A 20,443-nucleotide genomic window follows, 5' to 3' on the forward strand; every position below is an offset into this window, starting at 1 on the left:
CGTAGTGGATCTGACACCTGCGAGATCAAAGATGGATATCGCGGGATTCACGCTCGTGCACAGTGTTGCTAATAAACTGGATGTAATTAAATTTATGTTGCTTTTATATGAAAATAAATAAAATGAACAAGACACCCAAAGTACTTGTTATTTAATTCCATTCCAAATACATGTTTATCAATATTTTTTTTCTTTAATACAGGCATATGTGTTTTTATTTATTTATTTTTTATAAAAATTAAATTGCATAACCCATAGAGATCGCACTGTTAGATACGTTGGGAATATTCACACATAACGTATACACATAAAACATGATATCAGAGTTTTAAAATCAAACATTTTAAAAGAGAACAATACATCACGGTTGTTTAAACCAATGAACATTAAGCTGTGTCGTCAGCAAGTCGTTTCCCATCATGCTTTTGATCAGCGCAGTCGGTGGAGAGCAACTGCGCTCGACTGCAGAATCCGACAGGTGTGCCTTGCGCTCGCGAGAGATTTTTGACATACGTCAGCATGACATCAGAGCAAGGCGGACCGCACTCGGACACATTTCTAACCGGCATGCATCTCGCGCTGATCACCGGTGATCGATTCTGCGCAGATTTTGCTCATCTCAAACAAGCCTGATGGAATTGAAGTTCTGTAGCTTTTATATGAAAATAAATATAATGAACAAGACACCCAAAGTAGCCTACTTATTTAATTCCATTCCAAATACATGTTTATCAGTCTTTTTTCTTTAATACAGACATGTGTTGTTTTTTTCTTTCTTTTTTTAAAAATAAAAATTACATTGCATAACCCATAGAGATCGCACTGAGATAGTTTGGGAATATTACCACATAACGTATACACATAAAACATGATATCAGAGTTTTAAAATCAAACATTTTAAAAGAGAACAATACATCACGGTTGTTTAACCCTAAAACAGGCAACGTGACTCACGAGTCACATAGTTTTTATTGTCTTTTTTGGGGCCTAAGAACGATTTTTTCATCAAATCCTTTTATCATTTATCACAGCCTGGTCTGTCTTGAATATGCTGGTCACATGATTTGCTTCAAGTTTTTTGTGATAAATTAGTCAGCCTGACCTAAATCCAGCATGGCTACCGGTGGTGCAGGACATTCAGATTTTGAGGAAAGTAAATATATATTAAACTTACTTTTCTTCTGGAAAAATAATAATAATACTGCTAACATTAATTGTGAACATTGTCTTAAAGTGCTGAAGAAGAAAAATAATTAATATGTTGTTCATGTTGTTATTTAGCACGTTTTGAAATATATGTGACTCCTGAGTCACGTTGCCTGTTTAGGGTATAAAAAAGGGATTAACTCTAATTTTGACTATCTGTGTATTTTGAGTTTTTAATTCACTATATTACAATTAAATCCTAATCTAATCATGACAAACTATCGTTGGAAAGGTCTAAGACTCCTAAATAGATATTCTAGCTCTGTTTTTTGTTACAAATTATGTAGGAACAGTAATAGATGAATTTATGACAAGAGGGCACCTCAAAAAATCTACATCGTAACAGGAGTTCTGGCGTTTGTCACAAAAAGTCGACGCACACACTTTTAATAATTGAAACTTTGGTTTTCATGCTAAAAGTTCATAATAAAACATATAATCTAGTATTTGTCAATAAAAAATGATAAAATAATATTATCCTCTAAAAAGCATAACATATATATAGCCTATATTATACTCTAAAGTATAATATTATCTTTTTATCACCTTTTTTATTACATCACATATTTTAGTAGTTATCATAAATTAGGTATCATTTGAAAGCTTACAAACTCAGAATTCATCCTGTGAAAACCGCTTTGAAATTGGACATTGCGTTACCATAGAAACGGTAGTCTAAATTCTTTTCTCTGGCTCCAGCCCTTTTGGGCGTAATCATGTTTCATAATTTGTGATCAAAACCTTTTCTAATCTTGACAAAATATTGTCAGAAAGGTCTGAGTCTCAAGGTTTGATATTTTGTGACAGAAGTGATATTTGGACAGAAATGTATTAATTTGTTACAGCAGAATGCATACAATTAAATTCAATGGAATGTATGTCACCCGGTGGCTATTTCTGGTATTACGCCTAAACAGAATCTCATGGGAACTTCAAGTTTTGTGATATCAACTTCAAATTTGGAACAAAACATGGTTAGATATATGGCTTTGATTTTATATTAATTTTAGAGTAAAACATATTTTGTAAAATAGATATTTTATATAAAAGAATATTAAGTACAGTATATTTGATTTACTGTAAATTTAAACTTCCATAACTTTTTCATACTTTCATTTTTTTAAGTGCTTTCACTTCAGCAATAATCTGCAGAGTGTTTTCTTTAAAACAATACCAAACTTAGGTCTATACCCAAAAGCATTCTTGAATTACAACCATTTAAGTTTGAATAGTGCATTTTAATGTCCATTCTCAAAAAGGGGGTGACAGTTAAGGGGTTAAAGTACCATTTTTATGGTAAGGCAGGGTCCGATTTCAAAACAGTTTTCACAGGCTGAATCTTGAGTTCGTAAGCTTTCGAATGATATATAATTTGTCAACATTAGATCAGGAGAAGTATAGGGTATAATTGTTTTAAACATGCAATGGCAGTTACAGTTATAGATTTGGTCCTTTTTTTATACCCTAAACAGGCAACGTGACCTGGGAGTCACAACTCATAAAATCCAAAATATATAAAATATTTCAAAAATTCTTTTGGATATGTTTTACTTAAGTCCAGATGATATAAAAAATTACATGAAATTATTTTTTGCTTATCATTTTCTACTCTTGCCTGTTTAAGGGTTAAACCAATGAACATCAAGCTGTGTCGTCAGCAAGTCGTTTCCCATCATGCTTTTGATCAGCGCAGTCAGTGGAGAGCAACTGCGCTCGACTGCAGAATCCGACAGGTGCGCCTTGCGCTCGCGAGAGATTTTTGACATACGTCAGCATGACATCAGAGCAAGGCGCACCGCACTCGGACACATTTCTAACCGGCATGCATCTCGCGCTGATCACCGGTGATCGATTCTGCGCAGATTTTGCTCATCTCAAACAAGCCTAATTTTGGACTGGAACGCAGCACGAGTGCGGTCCGCCTTGCTCTGATGTCATGCTGACGTATGTCAAAAACCTCTCGCGAGCGCAAGGCGCACCTGTCGAATTCTGCAGTCGAGCGCAGTTGCTCTCCACCGACTGCGCTGATCAAAAGCATGATGGGAAACGACTTGCTGACGACACAGCTTAATGTTCATTGGTTTAAACAACCGTGATGTATTGTTCTCTTTTAAAATGTTTGATTTTAAAACTCTGATATCATGTTTTATGTGTATACGTTATGTGTGAATATTCCCAAACTATCTAACAGTGCGATCTCTATGGGTTATGCAATGTAATTTTTATAAAAAAAAATAAAAAAAATAAAAAAACACGTATGTATTAAAGAAAAAAAAAAGATTGATAAACATGTATTTGAAATGGAATTAAACAAGTAGGCTACTTTGGGTGTCTTGTTCATTATATTTATTTTCATATAAAAGCAACAGAACTTAAATTGCATCCAGTTTATTAGCAACACTGTGCATGAGCGTGAATCCGGTGAATCCCGCGATATCCATCTTTGATCTCACAGGTGTCTGATCCACTGCGAGAAGAGAGAACTGTCCGTCTTGCCTGCACTTTTTTCACTCCTCCTCTCACTGCAGCCGCCTACTCTCGCATACATTTCAGGCGAGGCAAGGCGCATCTCAAACAAGCCTAAGGTGTTCGAATAAACACGAAACACACGTGATCGTTGTCATGCGGTGAATCCGGCCAATCGTGGAACAGCTGTGTCGTCATCAGCCCCCGTGCAGCCCAGTGCAGCCGCTCTTGAGAAGCTGCGCTGGCTGAGTTCTCCGGCTACTCTCGAATTGCTCTCGCGGTACTTTGATGGCATACGTCACAGTCACGTGGCGTCGGCGCTGTATCAAGTCGGACAAAATTTCTAACCGGCATGCACTGCTTCAAGTCAGCCGCCGATCGGTCTGCCCAGAGCTGCATGAAGTCGAACAAGCCTAAAAGCATGATGGGAACGATTTGCTGACGACACAGCTTAATGCTCATTGGTTTAAACAACCGTGATGTATTGTTCTCTTTTAAAATGTTTGATTTTAAAACTCTGATAGCATGTTTTATGTGTTATGTGTGAATATTCCCAAACTATCTGACAGTGCGAATGCGATCTTTATGGGTTATGCAATGCAATTTTTATTAAACACATATGTCTGTATTAAAGAAAAAAATATTGATAAACATGTATTTGGAATGGAATTAAATGATGTTTTATTAACAAAGTTCGGGAGGAGCAGGTTCAGATAATTAACCAAATTATGCACAGCTGGAGATTAATCAGTAATCAACTCAATGACAGAGTATAAATTCACAGCAGACCTATCTCTGTTCATTGAAAGTTTGTCAGCATCCCTCCTCCACCCCATCTCCTCACTTCCAGTTCCATCTACACTTACCAACTGGGGGGAGTACTCTGGGTTCGGGCCTAACTCCGAGCTCGGAGCCCTCTCCCCGGACAACACGCCAAATACGCATAAACTTATTGTACTAATTATATGTAGATGTGAACTCGTGAAATAAGTACTTTGGGTGTCTTGTTCATTATATTTATTTTCATATAAAAGCATCAGAACTTAAATTACATCCAGTTTATTAGCAACACTGTGCACGAGCGTGAATCCCGCGATATCAGTAGGCTTGTTTGAGATGCGCCTTGCCTCGCCTGAAATGTCTGCGAGAGTAGGCAACTGCAGTGAGAGGAGGAGTAAAAAAAAGTGCAGGCAAAAAGTCTGTGTCTATCCCTTTTCTAGGGGTGCAACAGTTACATCATGACATTGCGCATGTTTTTTTTTTAACACCTCCAGATGGCAGTATTCTCACTTCAAAAAAGAAAAGGAAAAGGATTTTAAAGGCCTTCACTCTATTTTAATATGAAATATTGCATTTATTGAAAATAAACAACAAATAAAATAAAAAGTAGCATTAATTTTTAATGGACTTTTTTTTATAGATATTGTATAAATATTGCATAGTATCATAAAATTCCCTCAAAATTCTAAATAATAATAAAAAAATATGAATTAACAAAAATATATAACATTCCTAAAAAAAAAAAAAGTTACATTTCAAGGCTTCGGTCACTTTGACTGCGAAGGAGCCAAGTGTGACCCCAAAATGAAGAGTCTCAGAACACACATCACACCAAAGGGAAAATCTGATAAGTCTGTAGAACCATCAAGACAATCGGGACCTTTAGGATTATCGGAAGGGGAGCATTGGACCCAAAATCGGCCCGATCTTGTTGTCTGTGGGTGCCTTAAGCTGAAGTGTTCAATAAGGGAATAAGTAAACCAATATCCTTTAAAAAGTTCTCTTCAATATTACGGATACATAAAAAAATGTTGAGTAAAATTACATGAGTCAAAGCCTATTGCACGATACGTGCTGGTTTTGGCCTGCATACATATAACATAAACATATATGAAAAGTTACTCATCGCAAATGTATTGCAGTTATGTGTGTGACGGCTGCGTAGCCCACCTCACATATTTGTCCTCTGCCATGGTTTAAATAGTTTATTTTGAAGTTTAATTGAATATGGTTTGTTACTTTATTTAAAACCCCTTATTAAAAACACAGGACAAGTTAACAGTTGATTAAAATCTGATTAAAATTAAAATTACAGCAGGGTGCACATTTCTTATATTCCTCTTTGCTGTTTAAATCTACCTGAGTCCTAGATTCCTCTGGTCCATAGAGTGAATGGCCGCATTCCATGTGTCAGTAAACAAAGGGAGAAGACAACTCACCATATTCTCCATCATATAAATGCACACATTTCACTTGTTCAAGACATTGCATTGATTTAATACAGTATATTTGGCATTAAATGGGCATACTCTGTGTCAGTAGCTATTTGTAACATCATGAATATGAAGAAAACAATATTATAATAGTCAAATGGGAAACATTTTACAATTCAGTTACATATTTATTACTTCAAAATTATTATTTTTTAAAGTTTTCCCTAGTTTAATTAGCTTAGTTAATGCAGTATGAACTAACAACAAAAAAGTGTTTGTATACATCCATTGACATGACAATTACAACAAATATATTGTTTATTGTACAAAAATAAATAAAAAATAAATTGTTTTTTAATATTTTAGATATGGATTCGATTAAAATCCATGTGAAAACAGATCATATTTAATAAAATAACATTACGTGTATGTGTAGTGCAACGATAAGCTCCGCCCCTCGCTTCCGTCCTGTTGCTGCTGGTCGAGTACTTGTGCTGGTCTGGCGCTGCTGGTCTGAAACTTCTGTCGCTGCTGTTATGCAGCTGGATAGCCTATATTTCACCACTACTGGCGTGGACAAGGGGCGGGATTTCAACTTTCAAACACGGCTGGCAAACGCACTCGACTTCTGCAGTCTTTATTCTGTATTTGTGCGAGTGTTTATGGTAGTACACCAGGAGCGGTGTCAAGCTATATTTTAGTGTTTCACCACACGGATATTCGGTGCTTTAACCCCGGCAGAGCGCACTCTGTCGCTGACTCTGACCTTAAGATTGCTGTGCGATTTCAGGTGGTTATGTATTTGTCTGTTATTTCACGCCTAGTTTTTTATCTGTAAAATATTCCGGACCTGTCTATGCTCTTGCCTCATGCCTGGCTGTGTTAATCGGATGGTCTTATTGCACTTGTTTTGATTCAGCGAAATTCTGGAAAAGTAGGTGAGTACCTCGTCCGAAATGTTGCCTATTACATTTTTCATTGTTGTGTAGGCTACTATGTTTGCTGAAAGTTGCATATCCGTTAATGTTCTCGTAACTCTGTTATTCTGAACAGGCTTTACTTACGTTATGTTAATTGAACGACATTATTTGTTTAAAAACCATGGATAAATGTCAGAGCAGAGTAAATGGGCAGAGTGTGTTGCTTAATTCGACTGACAAATCAAAGGTCTCTTTTTCAATTTTGACTTTCGATTCTGAGTTCTGGCTAAAATGTGTGAGTCTTTTACTTGTTTTTTTGTTGTTTTTTTTACTTTTTTTTTATCTTATCTGTTTATCAGTTTCTTTTTTTGTTGAGATCGGATGACATGTCCCCCACTCGATTTAAATCATCAATTGATCTTTCATTGTGATTGATTTGTTTTGCCATTTCCGTCTGAATTCTGCAAGCTGGTTGTAACTCAGTTCAGGAACATAATTGTCTGGTTTATATAGAAGCAAACATTTCTCTTTGAGTTCTGAGGGCTGAGTCTTAAAAAACAATGGTCCCCCAATGAGCTGTTTGGGAAAGCACACAGTTAAAAAGGGATGGTTAGGAGTAATTTCAACCTAGTGTCCTTTGCACCATGACCTTTAGAGATATCAGCCGAATGGCTTAGTGCAGGCGCTAATGGATCCAAGGTATCTCGTAAATTACCCCACTAATAATGCCCGGAATGGTACCAAACTTCTACAGTAGTACAAATAGGTTCTGTACATAAAACGAGGCATTGGAAAGTTTGTAAGTACATCAGGAGTTTATTTAAATAACACTTGCCTGATGGCTCATGTTACCGCTTACCCGGACGCCGAGGTCACTTCCGTGATTTGGCTCGAGGTCATGGTGCAAAGGACCCTAGGTTGAAATTACTCCGAACCATCCCTTTAAATACCTGCAAAAACAAAGGCATTGCAAGCGTGGCGAACTAAACTTGAGGAATGATTTCACTTCAGCAGTGTCAAAGAAAAGTTATGTAAGGAGTGTGAAATTGAGTTATTGTGTTAGACATCGGGGGCCGTACAAAACGTAACAAAAATGCTTAAGCTTTGACTTAATTGTCCAAAAATTCTTATTAAAAGTAGGACTTGTTTAAGATTAGGAGCTATTTATAAAGAAGCTAAAAGCAATTTTTAGTTAAAGGTGAACTAAGTAACTTTTTTTACCTTAACTGAACAGCTTCGGAGTCATTGGAATGCTTATATTACTTATTTCGGGTTGAATGGTGGTCGTTTCGCACCCCCCTGGTGCCCGTGAGCGGAAAATACACACTTGCAACTTTGAGGCGGCGGGCCGCCGGCCGCCGCGTCAGCAAGGCTCGCGTGATATCAGGTCTCGCGATGTAAACAATTGCTTTACGGCCAAAAGAAATCTGCTAAAATGCTGTCATTATTGCGCTCCCTCACGCTGTCCGAACCCGAATGAAGAAGATGTTTTAAAGAATGTCCCATCTGCTTTGATGTCGTTGATCTACTAGCCTCTGGTGTCTGAGAATCACCAACGAGTTTTTGCAACAGTGTTGTCAAATATCTATTCCGAAGCTGTGGGGGGAGCTCTAGAGAGAAACATGCGAGCAAAAAGCGAGAATACAGCGAAGAAATCCCGAAGCTACTGAGTGCTGCTTTAAGACAGATTCTTAGGTGCTAACTGAGGTGGCACTTAAAGGGATAGTTCACCCAAAAATGAAATTATCCCATAATTTACTTACTCTCAAGCCATCCTAGGTGTATAAGAATTTCTTTTTTCAGCCGAACACAATCAGAGTTACATAAAAAAAATAAAAAAAAAACCTATCCTGGCTCTTCCAAGCTTTCTAATGGCAAGCTTTCTAAAGCTTTGAATGGTACCATAGATTTTGAAACCCATGAAAGCACATCCATCCATTATAAAAGTAATTAATACAGATCCAGGGGTTAATAAAGGCCATCTGAAGCAAAGATTTTGCAAAATATCCATATATTTATAACTTTATAAACTATAATCACTGGCTTCCGATAACGGCTGTATGCAAGTCGAGTTCTGGCCGAAGAGTGACTCATACTCCTGCAGTTACCGGAAGCCAGTGATTATAGAATGGATTACTTTTATGATGGATTGATGCACTCTTTTGGTCTTCAAAATCTAAGGTACATTCACTCCCATTATAAAACTTGGAAGAGCCAGGATGTTTTTTAATATAACTTTGATTGTGTTTGGCTGAAAGAATAAAGTCACATACACCTAGGATAGCTTTAGGGCGAGTAAAAAAACAAAAAGCTTTTGGGTGAACTAACCCTTTTAGTGTTGCAAACTAAGGACTACGATGATGTTAACCCAAAAATGGCCACCCTCAACCTCTAAATCATCCAAAAGTGAGCCTGCTGCAAGTCACAGTGGCAGGACACCAGTCATGTAATTTCAATAAAATAATTTAATTAAACATTGAAATATTTATTTTAATATTTTCATTTATTTTAAAATGGATTTGCATTGGGCAAAATTGATATGTCTCCTCATTTATAGTTAAAGCAATGGCATAAACGAGTTCCATCAAAGCTCCAACAACTCCAGGGAAGCGCATGGTTTAAAGATCAGCTGGAAAGTCAATGAACTGCCATACAGTAGTGTCCAAAAGTGATGTCTGGGTTAGGAAAATGTACATCTTCACCCTTTATTCAAATATAATTTAAAATGCGTGAAAGGGGTGGTTGAATATGATTTCACTTTTTTAACTTTAGTTAGTGTGTAATGTTGCTGTTTGAGCATAAACAACATCTGCAAAGTTACAATGCTCAAAGTTCAAAGCAAAGGGAGATATTTTATTTTAAAGAAATTGCTTAAGGACTACAACAAACGGCTGGTAGGGACTACACAAGCTTCCTCCCGGGTTAGTGACATCACTAACCCTAAGATTTACATAAACCCCGCCCACGGGAACGTGATCTATAGATTATCAAGACAGAATATGCTAATCAATGACTAGAAGATAACTAGGGCTGTAATCTCCCAGTCGATTAGTCGATTATTTGGTCGATACGTTCTGGCTCGACCAAAATTCTGATTGGTCGATATTTTTTTTTTTTTTTTTTTTTTTGCGTTCATTTCATTAGTTTTGTTGCGTTCATTTCATCAGTTTTGCCCACAGACTGTAAAAAAATAGGTTTTGCCGCATTCATTTCATCAGGTGGAAAGCACTAATTGCTAATGGGGGTGTTTTCAGAGCACCGCTGTTTCACAGGTAACAGTCTGTCTTCAGAACACCCCCCTTGTTTTCACTTCTTTTGGATTAGCCCAACCCACTGGAGAAGAGAGACAGATTGAAGAACGTAGGCTACTAGAAGGTTTGCTGAATATTATTACTTGATCTGGTTTGTTTAATAAATATAATTTTTTTATTAAAGTGACTTTTGTGTTTAAGAGTAAAAGCTTTAAGTTAATAGTCTATTCGTGTCTCAGCCGCGAGGCACTGAAATTATAGTGTCTGTCAGTTATTATAATACATATGACAAAAACAATTGTCTAAATTATGTTACATATTCCTCAAAAGGTCTTGTCATGATATCACTAGTTGACAACATGGTACTATTTTCGGAAATCACATAGGCTATGATATTGCGCAGGTGCACGTGATGCAACGCTGTCAGAGCCGACAGACTCGTGTGTCAGACTCATTTCAGTGCAAAATAATTACGTCAAAAACGATTTAATACTGCAAATAGCCTACTAGTTTTTTATGTTTATTTATAATTCATTTAGGCGGACAACAAGGCGCACAGTGCGCAGCTAATTAATTGAACGTTTTTTTTGTTTTTTTTCTAACGTCATTTTTAGTCGATTTTTAGTCAAATTTCAGGACTTTAGTCAACCAAGATTTTCTTTGGTTGATTACAGCCCTAAAGATAACTACACATAAGTTACATAAATTCACCAACTAACCATTCAGAAAGGTTGTCTACATGTTATCACTTCTTCTTGAGTCTCTCTTTCTGACTTCGGTTTGAACATAAAAAGGCTAAAAGTTTTTTTAAATTTCCAGTGCATGTCTGTGTGAGGTAAAAGGACACAAGCTCTTGAAGCTCCGCCCTCTGTGTCGGGAGCAGCAGCAGCTCATTTGCATTTAAAGGAACAGACACAAAAACGGTGTGTTTTTGCTCAACTTAAACATGCTATATAAAAATATCTGTGGGGTATTTTGAGCTAAAACTTCACATACACACTCTGGGGACATCAAAGACTTATTTTACATCTTGTGAAAAGGGCATTATACCACCCCTTTAAAGATTTGCATATTGTGTAGTTGTGCTTGGAGTCAATTGTTTTATTTGTGATAACGCAATGAAACATGCCAATTTATGAACACATAAAACAAAAGAGAACCAGTGATTAAGAACTGATTATATTGTTGGCAATGTATTCTTTTTCCTGTGAGCTACAGCCTGTAGCTGTAGTTTGCCTTTTTTGCCAAACAATTTTGTCAGATAAATATTACATAGTCAAAGTTTTTTGTTCTTCATATTTTAAAATATTTAAAAAAATCTTAAATATTTTCCTCATATTTAGATGGTTTAAGCGAACTTGTAAGCTCATTAAAAACTAAAAACAAAAACCGTCTGACATCACTTTTGGCCACTACTGTATGTTTGGTGTGGTCAGTGCCACAATAGTGCTATTTCAGACCCTGCTTACTGTGGACTGATGGTACCATGTCATCACTGGTGCACTGCTGCATTTTTCCGGTTGCCAAAAATGTCATTATTACTTTCTTTACTGCAGTCAGAGCATTGATTTGTAGAGTGGCAGAAGTTATTACATTTCTTACAAGGTCAGTTACAGAAATAATACATTTACAATCCAGCCTGTATAGTTTTATCAACTCCCTATATCGTTGTTGGAAAGTGTGTGGTCTTCTCCTCTCTGCAGCCATCTTGTTACTCCTAACTAGGTTAGGATACCTCTCCAGCACTCTTAAATAATATAGGAGCTGAGACCCAGACTTAACAGTTAGGAACCTCTATGAATAAAACTTATTCTTAAGTCTAGAAATGAGTAAAATTACATCATTCTTAGAATTTTGACACACTTCAGACAAAATTTTTATGCTTTATACATACGGCTTTATACATACATACACACTCATATGCTTTATACATACATACACACTCATCATTTGTAAGCTTTGGTAAACAGTAAAAAATATTGTGATTTCAGGCATTTCAGCGGTGCAAATGAATGAAGTTCTAATACCTATGAGGGTTTAACACAGGGGCGTAGGAGCAATTTTGAACCTGGGGGGGGACAGTAATTGCTAGGGGGGTTCGGGGGGAAATTCCCCCAATTTTTATTTTTTTTATATATAAAGTACTTAAATGCTCATTTCTAATGACTTTTGGGAACAGACTGTACTACTTAGTTTGTTTGTAAGAGGGTATATGCAGTGACGGACTGGGTAGGTTATAAAAACAGAGAGAAGCAATCTAATATAACTACAACCAGGGGTTCAATTGGGATTTATTATATGGGGGGGCTCTCCCTAGGGGGGTCCGGGGGTATACCCACCGTGATTTTTTTTTTTTTTTTGAAAAATAAACCATTAAATGGCATTTTCTGGAGAGTTTTGTGCAAAGAAATGGAGAAATTGAGTCTTACAAGATATGTGAAAAACTGCAAGGTTAAGAGCATAGCCTATTCTTTGCATTGTTGTAGTATCAACAGGTATTAGAACATTTAGCATTTACATTACTGTTAATCAGCAGTGGTGGAATGTGACGAAGTACAAATAGCCTACTTCGTTACTTTACTGAAGTAGGCTACATTTTTCACGTAGTTGTATCTTTACCTGTCTGTAGGTTACTTTACTTAAGTAGAATCAATAGTGCATAGGCCTACTTTTGACTTTTACTTCGTTACATTTTGCTGCAATTATTATACTTTCTACTCCACTACATTTCTACAACGTTTCGTTACATTTTCTGATCAGTTTTTCCCCTGCCAAAACAGGGATTGAAAAAAATCTCCTAAGGGTGGCGCTGCCAATAAAGCACCTAAAAGCTGTCACAAAGAACCAGCAAAAGTAATGATTATGAATATGTAAAATATAGCAAGGAGACATTTTAATTGTTTATTAATAAACAAGTGCTTTCTGTGTCAGTGCCCTGCATAGATGAAGTTGACGATGCTGACTCGCGATCTTCGCAGTAGTGAACGCGCCAGAGAGAAATGCACATTTCATGCGGATTACACAAGCAGCAGTCTGTTTTCTCTCGTTTTGAATTGTTCTGTTTAAAATAAGACATTTCAAGCTTTCTATAGATATTTCTCAGTTCTGTCAGGCAAGTAGGCTACCTTATACGCTGAGTTTCGGTTCATTTGTAAGACGAGCTCCAGTTCACGCGCCGGCACCTATTGTCTGCTATATTTACTTCTTAATTATTAAATCCTAGCAATTGGTTGATGAAACATTGATTAAAATTAAGATATCATTAATACAAAACGAAATTCATTTTAAAGAAAGGCTTTGTGCTTTCTGTTTGAGGTCCCTGCAGTCTTTTAGTGCCGCTTTCAGAGCGCTCAGTCCACAGCATTGTTTTTTCCTCATAAATGCTAACGTGAAAAATTAAATAAAATGAATGTTCTGTTCTGTGGAGAGCCGACCCTTCTTCATCCGGTGGGTAGTACTTTGGTTTGCAGTTTAATTACACAGAATTATTTTGCCACCTAAAAGTTAAAGTTTTTTTGTGTCATGTCCATGGCATGTGTAGCCTATTTCCCTCATATTAAATATAAAACACATGTGTAGACTGATATTTCTTTATTAAGGGAGTATGGATATATAAACAGTTTCAATATATTGGTAGGCCTATTAAATGCATTTTCTGAGAATTTATATTTCAAGTTTTTACTGCAAATGTCACGTCCATAACGCTGGAATTGACGTCACTGGATTACACATTGTATTACCTTGTTATGATATAGTGACCCATACATTGTGCCAAACATATTTTCCTGACCTTGTCATTCAAGGCCAGGACACTTTTTGTACAACCAACGTTGTGCTGAACTTGACTAAATTGATCTGCAGTGGTGGCCAGCAGCTCGTGAGGTTTTTTTCTTCTTTTTAGCCTACCTAGATGCGCATGGCATGCGCGAGCGGTGCGCGATCATGGTCGACTGGACAACGAGATTAAGCAGCTGAACAAGAATAAGGCGGCCTCCTGTATTTTTGCTAGTCGATTTTATTTCATCTAGTGACATGATGGGTTTTATCTTCATTCAGGAGATTTTGGGTAACTGCACAACTGACAGATGACTTTGAGCGCACCGCCAACGGTGTGTGTGTGTGTGGTGTAGCCATAGCGACAAAACGACCAACTTTCGGACCCTGCACTTAAGCCTATAATTTCGTTTTAAAAATTAATTATGTATTTAAAAGTTGCAGAATGGATTCATTTGGAGACTCCGAAATCGGCAGAGATAGGCAGGCAATGCAAAACAAAATATTACATTGGGAAATAGTGGGGGGGGCAAAACTTAGATTTTGAAATGTGGGGGGGGACATGTCCCCCCCTCGTATAATGGCTCCTATGCCCCTGGTTTAACATCATTCTTGGATTGGACTCTTGTGGCCTTTACAAATTGAGCTTGTTTAGAGAAGCCTTTGGAATATTTAGTGAAATTATATGGGAGAAGCCAATAGGTCTAATTACTTGTACATGTGTTCGTGTGTTTGTGTAAAATTGCTAAAATCTAGAGCCTAACTTTTTCTGTTTACACAAAACAAATAGGCAAGCCCTGCCAATTGCCTTTGCATAATGTCAATGGATGGATGGTTAAAAACTTTACCTCTGACTTGATGAACTGACAGTGTTATTGTTTTAAAATATACTGGCGTGGCAAGACTCAACTGGATTGTATTGAGTTGGCTTAATTGATCCCTGAGGGGAGGTTTGAGTCGGATAGGGATCAATGAGGAACAGGAATGCTCAGGAGAGCTCAGGCCTGATTTTCATCTCTCTCTCTCTCTCTCTCTCTCTCTCTCTCTCTCTCTCTCTCTCTCTCTCTCTCTCTCTCTCTCTCTCTCTCTCTCTCTCTCTCTCTCTCTCTCTCTCTCTCTCTCTCTCTCTCTCTCTCTCTCTCTCTCTCTCTCTCTCTCTCTCTCTCTCTCTGTCTCTGTCTGCCTGTGCTTCTCTACCAAACAACCACTGTGTGTGTTAGTAAATAGAGAAAAAAGGTAATAGGTTTTAAGCTAAAGCTCCTAGCTAGGAACTCTTCAGAGCTCCTAGTCATAAGATAAAATTCTTTGTGAATGCAGCCCTGGTTCCTGTAAAGTAAATCATGGTTTTAAACGCCTGAGGAGAATTGCAAAGCTTGAACATGTTCCAACAGAGCATCTGAGAGCTTATGATTCTTCTCTTCTCTTGTTTATTTTGATCCAAAAAGCAGAGGTGGTGAAATCAGTGTTGCGGGACAGTTGTCGAAGTCTGTCTAGGTCAGTTATTAACTTTGCCAAGTTTTTAGATTTTTACCTGTTATGGGCATTTTTACCTTTGTAAGGGCAGTTTAATGTATAATTCCTGCATTCAACCAATAAATTAAATTAGAATAATACAACGTATAGGGATGTTATTATCTCTGGGCTATATATATATATATTTATATTTATATTTATATATATATATTTATTTTATTTATTTATTTATTTATTATTATTATTTTTTAATATTTATTTAATATTTATAATATTTTTCATAGATCAATATCGATATTTATCATCATTTGCTCCTGTTTCTTGAATTTGGGGGATTCTAACTAGGTTTGCTGCGTTACACTGTTCGGCTGTACACAAATGACATTACTTGGCCACCGCGGCACAAGCTGCAGAGTTGCAGCACATTGCAGCAGGAGTCAGATTTCAGTTATCACGTGACGACAGTGAGAGATTACTGACAAGACAATGGCAAATATTAAAACATTCTTCAATACAAGGCTATTCAGTGCAAGGCTTTCGTAAGATCTTCTTTAAGGGATGTGCAAAACTGCATACTTACAAATTTCATCAAGTTGTTGAGTTGTCTGAACGATTTTGAAATATGTAGCCTAGTTTGGCAGATTTCTAATATACTCCATTGACATTTCATTATTAACACTCAAAAGTGTATCAGTAGAACATCCCTGCTCAGTGTGACCCAGGCTCTGTAGCTCCTGATCCTAAACAGTGTAAAAAAAAAACCAAAAAAAAAAAACCTTGAGCCCATGTAAATATTTACAGTTAAGAACTTCCTAACACCCATTACTGTGACTACCCAGGAAATGGAAAGGTGGGACGTGGAGGAGCAGCAGATCCACAGTGAGATTAAGAGAGATGTCAGGTCACTGCTGAACACGATTCCCGCTTAGAAAAGTTGACCTCTGACCTCTACATACTACATAGTAACGTGGAGACAGACCAATATCTACGTCGGTACATTAAAGTTGACGGAACCTCTTCCCTCTGCCGTGGTTGTCAATTATTCTCCATTCAGCATTCAAACAGCAAGTCATTGTTAGGTTACGTTATGACAGTCAGTAAAGCATGGAAAAACTCTCCAAGATGATTCAAATGTTCCCATTATTAGGCTATACTTGATCTGTAGATAAAGGTCTGTGGATTAACATAATAGGACTTTATCTTGCCCAAGATTATTGCTGTTTCTAAGAGAATGTTTACACCTGGTCACTTGTGTTTTTACTGATCAGATAGCTATCTGATTTATCAAAACGATTCCATTTACACCTGGTCACAAATGTGTTTTCGCAAAACGTATATAAATCCGATCTTCAATTCCCGCTCTATATGCAGATTTAATGGAGTTCACGTCACCGAAAGCAACAGATATGAGCTGCAATTTACTTTTTAAAATACACAGACCTTTACTTTTAATGAGGATGATTGTGTTAAGCATATGCGACTTAGACTTTCACTTTGATTCGCGATAGTTTGCACGTTGGCTTGATGAAGAGATACTCAGCTGCTCATCTGAGATGATGCGTAGCAAAAGTGCAAAAGAACTATGAAGAACAATTGGTAACACTTTACAATAAGGTCTCATTAGTTACATTTATATTACATTTACATTTGAGTTAGCATTAACAATGAGCAATAGCTACATTTGTTACATTTGTTGGTTAATAAAATATGCAACTGATCTAGGCTAACTGATGTTAGTTCATGTTAGCTCAGACCCATTAAATAATATTTACAGACACAACTTTTGATTTTAACAATGTATTAATAGGGAAAATGTTGAAATTAACACAAATTAAATAAAAATAGAAGTGTAATAATTTTCATTCATGTTAACTAATGAATTCACTACTGTTAACTAAAGGAACCTTATTGCACAAAACCTTTTATGATGCTTTATAATGCTCTTTGCCTTTTGTTGAGCTAAACCGTAACAACCATGAATACGCACAATATCGGATTTGGATCAGACCTGCCAGACAGATACCCAATCTGGCAAAAATTGCAGAATTGTAACCGATACAATACTAAATATTGGTTTACCCCTCCAAGGTATATTCATGAAAACCATTGTTTTAGTTCATTTGTATCTTTGTTTTGTTGTATTTATTTGTGCTGTTGCTTGTAATTTGTTTATTTCCTATTTTAATACTGACCATTTACTTGTATTTAATAATGTTTGAGCTTTTATATTATATAGAATATAACTTTATATTATAAAGTTAGACTTGTAGTTTTTGCTGTAGCGATTTTAAAGTCCGACACCAGCAGCATGGAGGGCTGACTTTTAAGATGAAAATTCTCATAAATCATTTATTGCTTTAACTAGTTGTTGTGTGACTAACTGACCATCCTGCCCATCTCTGATGTCAAAGGTGGTTGTTAAAGGAGTCTTGAGTTTTGAGAGATTCACAGCCAGTGAACATTAGGGTCATACTGATAACACTGTGATTATGAAATGCAGGATATGCTGTAATGTTTGTACTGTAATTTTTTTGTGAAACAAATGCACTTCCCTATCTTAGTGCTCTTTTTTTTTTTTTTTTTTTTTTTTTTTTTTCACTGTTAAAATATGAGAAGTCACCTGGTTTCAATAATTTGTTGGTGATAGGACTGTAACATGCAGCCCAGATGGTTTTCTTCCTGTGTACTTTTAAATAAAACATCATCCATCTTCAGAATTCATAATGTCATGTAGTTTACAGCTGTATACAATCTATACCCGTGCTTTTCTCAAATGCACCCTTGCTTTTGTCACGTGATGCTGTGTTCAATGTATTTCATACATGTGTTTGGGCATCTACATTTAAACTTAAGGACCTTTTTGCAGAAGTTCCCTGCTGTGTTGACAAAGTATTATGTGGAAAGACGTGCAACCCACTAAATTCCTGAGCTTGTTTACTTGTGCACGATGTTGTGATTTTGATCACATATTGTACCAAAATAGTTATGGACTCACACATTTCTTAGTGTGTGTGAGTGTCAGATGACCTGTTCATCTGCTGTTCACTACAACGAGTACCAAATTGCATAGTACCACAGTTGCTACACTGTGTAAAACAAAAAAACAAAAAAAACACCTTGCTGTGGTTTAGGTTTTACAGATTTAACTTAAAATGCCCCTATTATGCTATTTTAAAGGATCCTAATTTTGTTTTGGAGGTCTCCTACAACAGGTTTACATGCATCAAAGGTAAAAAAAACAAAAAAACACTTGAATTTTCTTGAATAATATACATTGCACATCACATTTTTCAGTGATTCTCGAACAACTCGTGGGATGATTGTTTTTCTCTAAATCCCCCCTTTTTTTCGAGCCTACTCTGTTCTGATTGGCCAGATGGCCCAGTCTGTTACAATTGGTCTACCGCTTATAGCACTTATTGGAAACGAAAGGCCATTACCATAACTGGTAATGCTTTGGCTTTGGCTTTGGCTTTGGCTTTGGCTTCAACTTCAGCTCCAGAGGCTTCCTAAAGCTCAGTGATTGTACACACTGTAAAGAGAGTAACGATGGTGGCGATTTTTACTATATCAATCCGAGCGCACGCCCGATGATAAAACATGGGAAGAAATAGTTATTCAACCCGAACCTCCATCAAAAGGACGACTTGAGCAGGACGTTTTTTTCAGTGATACGGTAGTCATCTTGACGTACGTTATATGTTGCAACTGTTATGGTGCCTTCACGTGCTATGGTAATTATGGTAAATACCAAAAGCCGACATGGAAAATGCACATGAACACCCCCTCATGTGGTATTTTCCACTGGGCAACTCGTAGAATATTTTGATGCACGAGTTGCCGAGATGAGATAACCTTTGACCTTTTCAAAATGGCGGAGAGCAACGCAAGAGTCATGAATACTGTTAGCGGATAGTTTTTGTAGCCTATACAATGTTGTGTCATTAACGATTGTAATATAATGTGTAAAACTCAATTTTCAACTTCGCCGCAATTTCCTTGGTTCATATTTAATCATTTTATGTCATGTTTTATTTATTTTTAATTATTAATTATGTTTTAATCATCAGAAAGCACCACATTTACGTTTTTTTTTTTTTTTTTTTTTTTTTTTTTTTTGTAAAGATAAAAAAGATACTCTACTGACACAGACCTTGCGGGTACTACATTACGACAACAAAAGCACTTGAACACAACACACTGGTAAATACCAGTTCACAAGTGGAAAATATCATCTTTTCCATAGCACGTGAAGGCAGCATTATTCCTCACCATCAGCATTAACAAGTGTATGCCCATCAACAAACTGATGTGTATATTTCCAATTTTTCCAAAAATTTCAATTTGCCGTGCACATGAGGGAACTGTATCAATAACAGCGCATACGTTAGCCAAGCACTAATGTGAACGACTGATGTAACATAAAATTTTGTAAAACAAATCTTGCTCAATCCTTCATCATTTATAGAGACAGTTTTAGGTAATACTTGCCCACAGCTGCTTAGCAGAACTATTTAATTAAGACAGTAATAACGCGGGTTAGCTGGAAACTTACACAAAATAAAGCCCAAACCTACGTATTTTTAATGGAATTTTTATTTGAGGAATATATCAGTTTTACATTACTCTCTCTTTCTCCCATCAGTCTTCCAAAAAGCATTTCATTATCCACTGCTCCTGTTTTTTATACACAACTTCCTATTCTCTCTCTCTTTCTCTCTCTTTCTCTCTGAGACTATTTCTGAAGAGTCTATTTTTCAGACTTGGAAAAAAATTCTTTGCTGAGTGAGCTGGGAAACCCATCTGTAAAACAAATGAGCTGGAATGCCACGATGAATCAGTCCAGCTCAGGCCGAGGTGAAACCCCACCTAACACGTACAGCTCTGTGTAATATTAAAACAAGGCCTGTTATCTGTCTCCCTGCTCTTGTTTCTTGTCACAATTCCTTATGGCGTCTCTTTGTCCTTATCCACTGAAAAATAATCCGACAAGGATATGTTTGTGATCACTCAGTGAAATGAGCGGGAACACAGAGGCAATATGCCCTAATGAGGTTAAAGCCACATTGACTTAAGGTTTTTTTTTTTTTATGCCTGACTGTCAGGGATTGTAGTGAACAGGACCGTACCCTACAAGGAC

At 36.8% G+C, this 20,443-nt stretch overlaps 1 protein-coding gene across 5 annotated transcripts in view; it reads left to right on the forward strand.

The window, feature by feature from the left end:
- Positions 1-6,358: 6,358 nt before the first annotated feature.
- svild (supervillin d) overlaps positions 6,359-20,443 on the forward strand; it is a 182,998-nt gene continuing 168,913 nt past the window's right edge. For 2 of the 5 annotated variants that reach the window (XM_084433449.1, XM_084433452.1), the window contains exon 1: positions 6,359-6,823. The gene's annotated coding sequence lies outside the window, so the exon portion shown is untranslated. The remainder of the gene's footprint in view (positions 6,824-20,443) is intronic. The other 3 variants (XM_084433453.1, XM_084433450.1, XM_084433451.1) reach the window with 3 other exon arrangements.

Source organism: Rutilus rutilus, assembly GCF_951802725.1.
Source record: "Rutilus rutilus genome assembly, chromosome: 16".
Classification (NCBI taxonomy): domain Eukaryota; kingdom Metazoa; phylum Chordata; class Actinopteri; order Cypriniformes; family Leuciscidae; genus Rutilus; species Rutilus rutilus.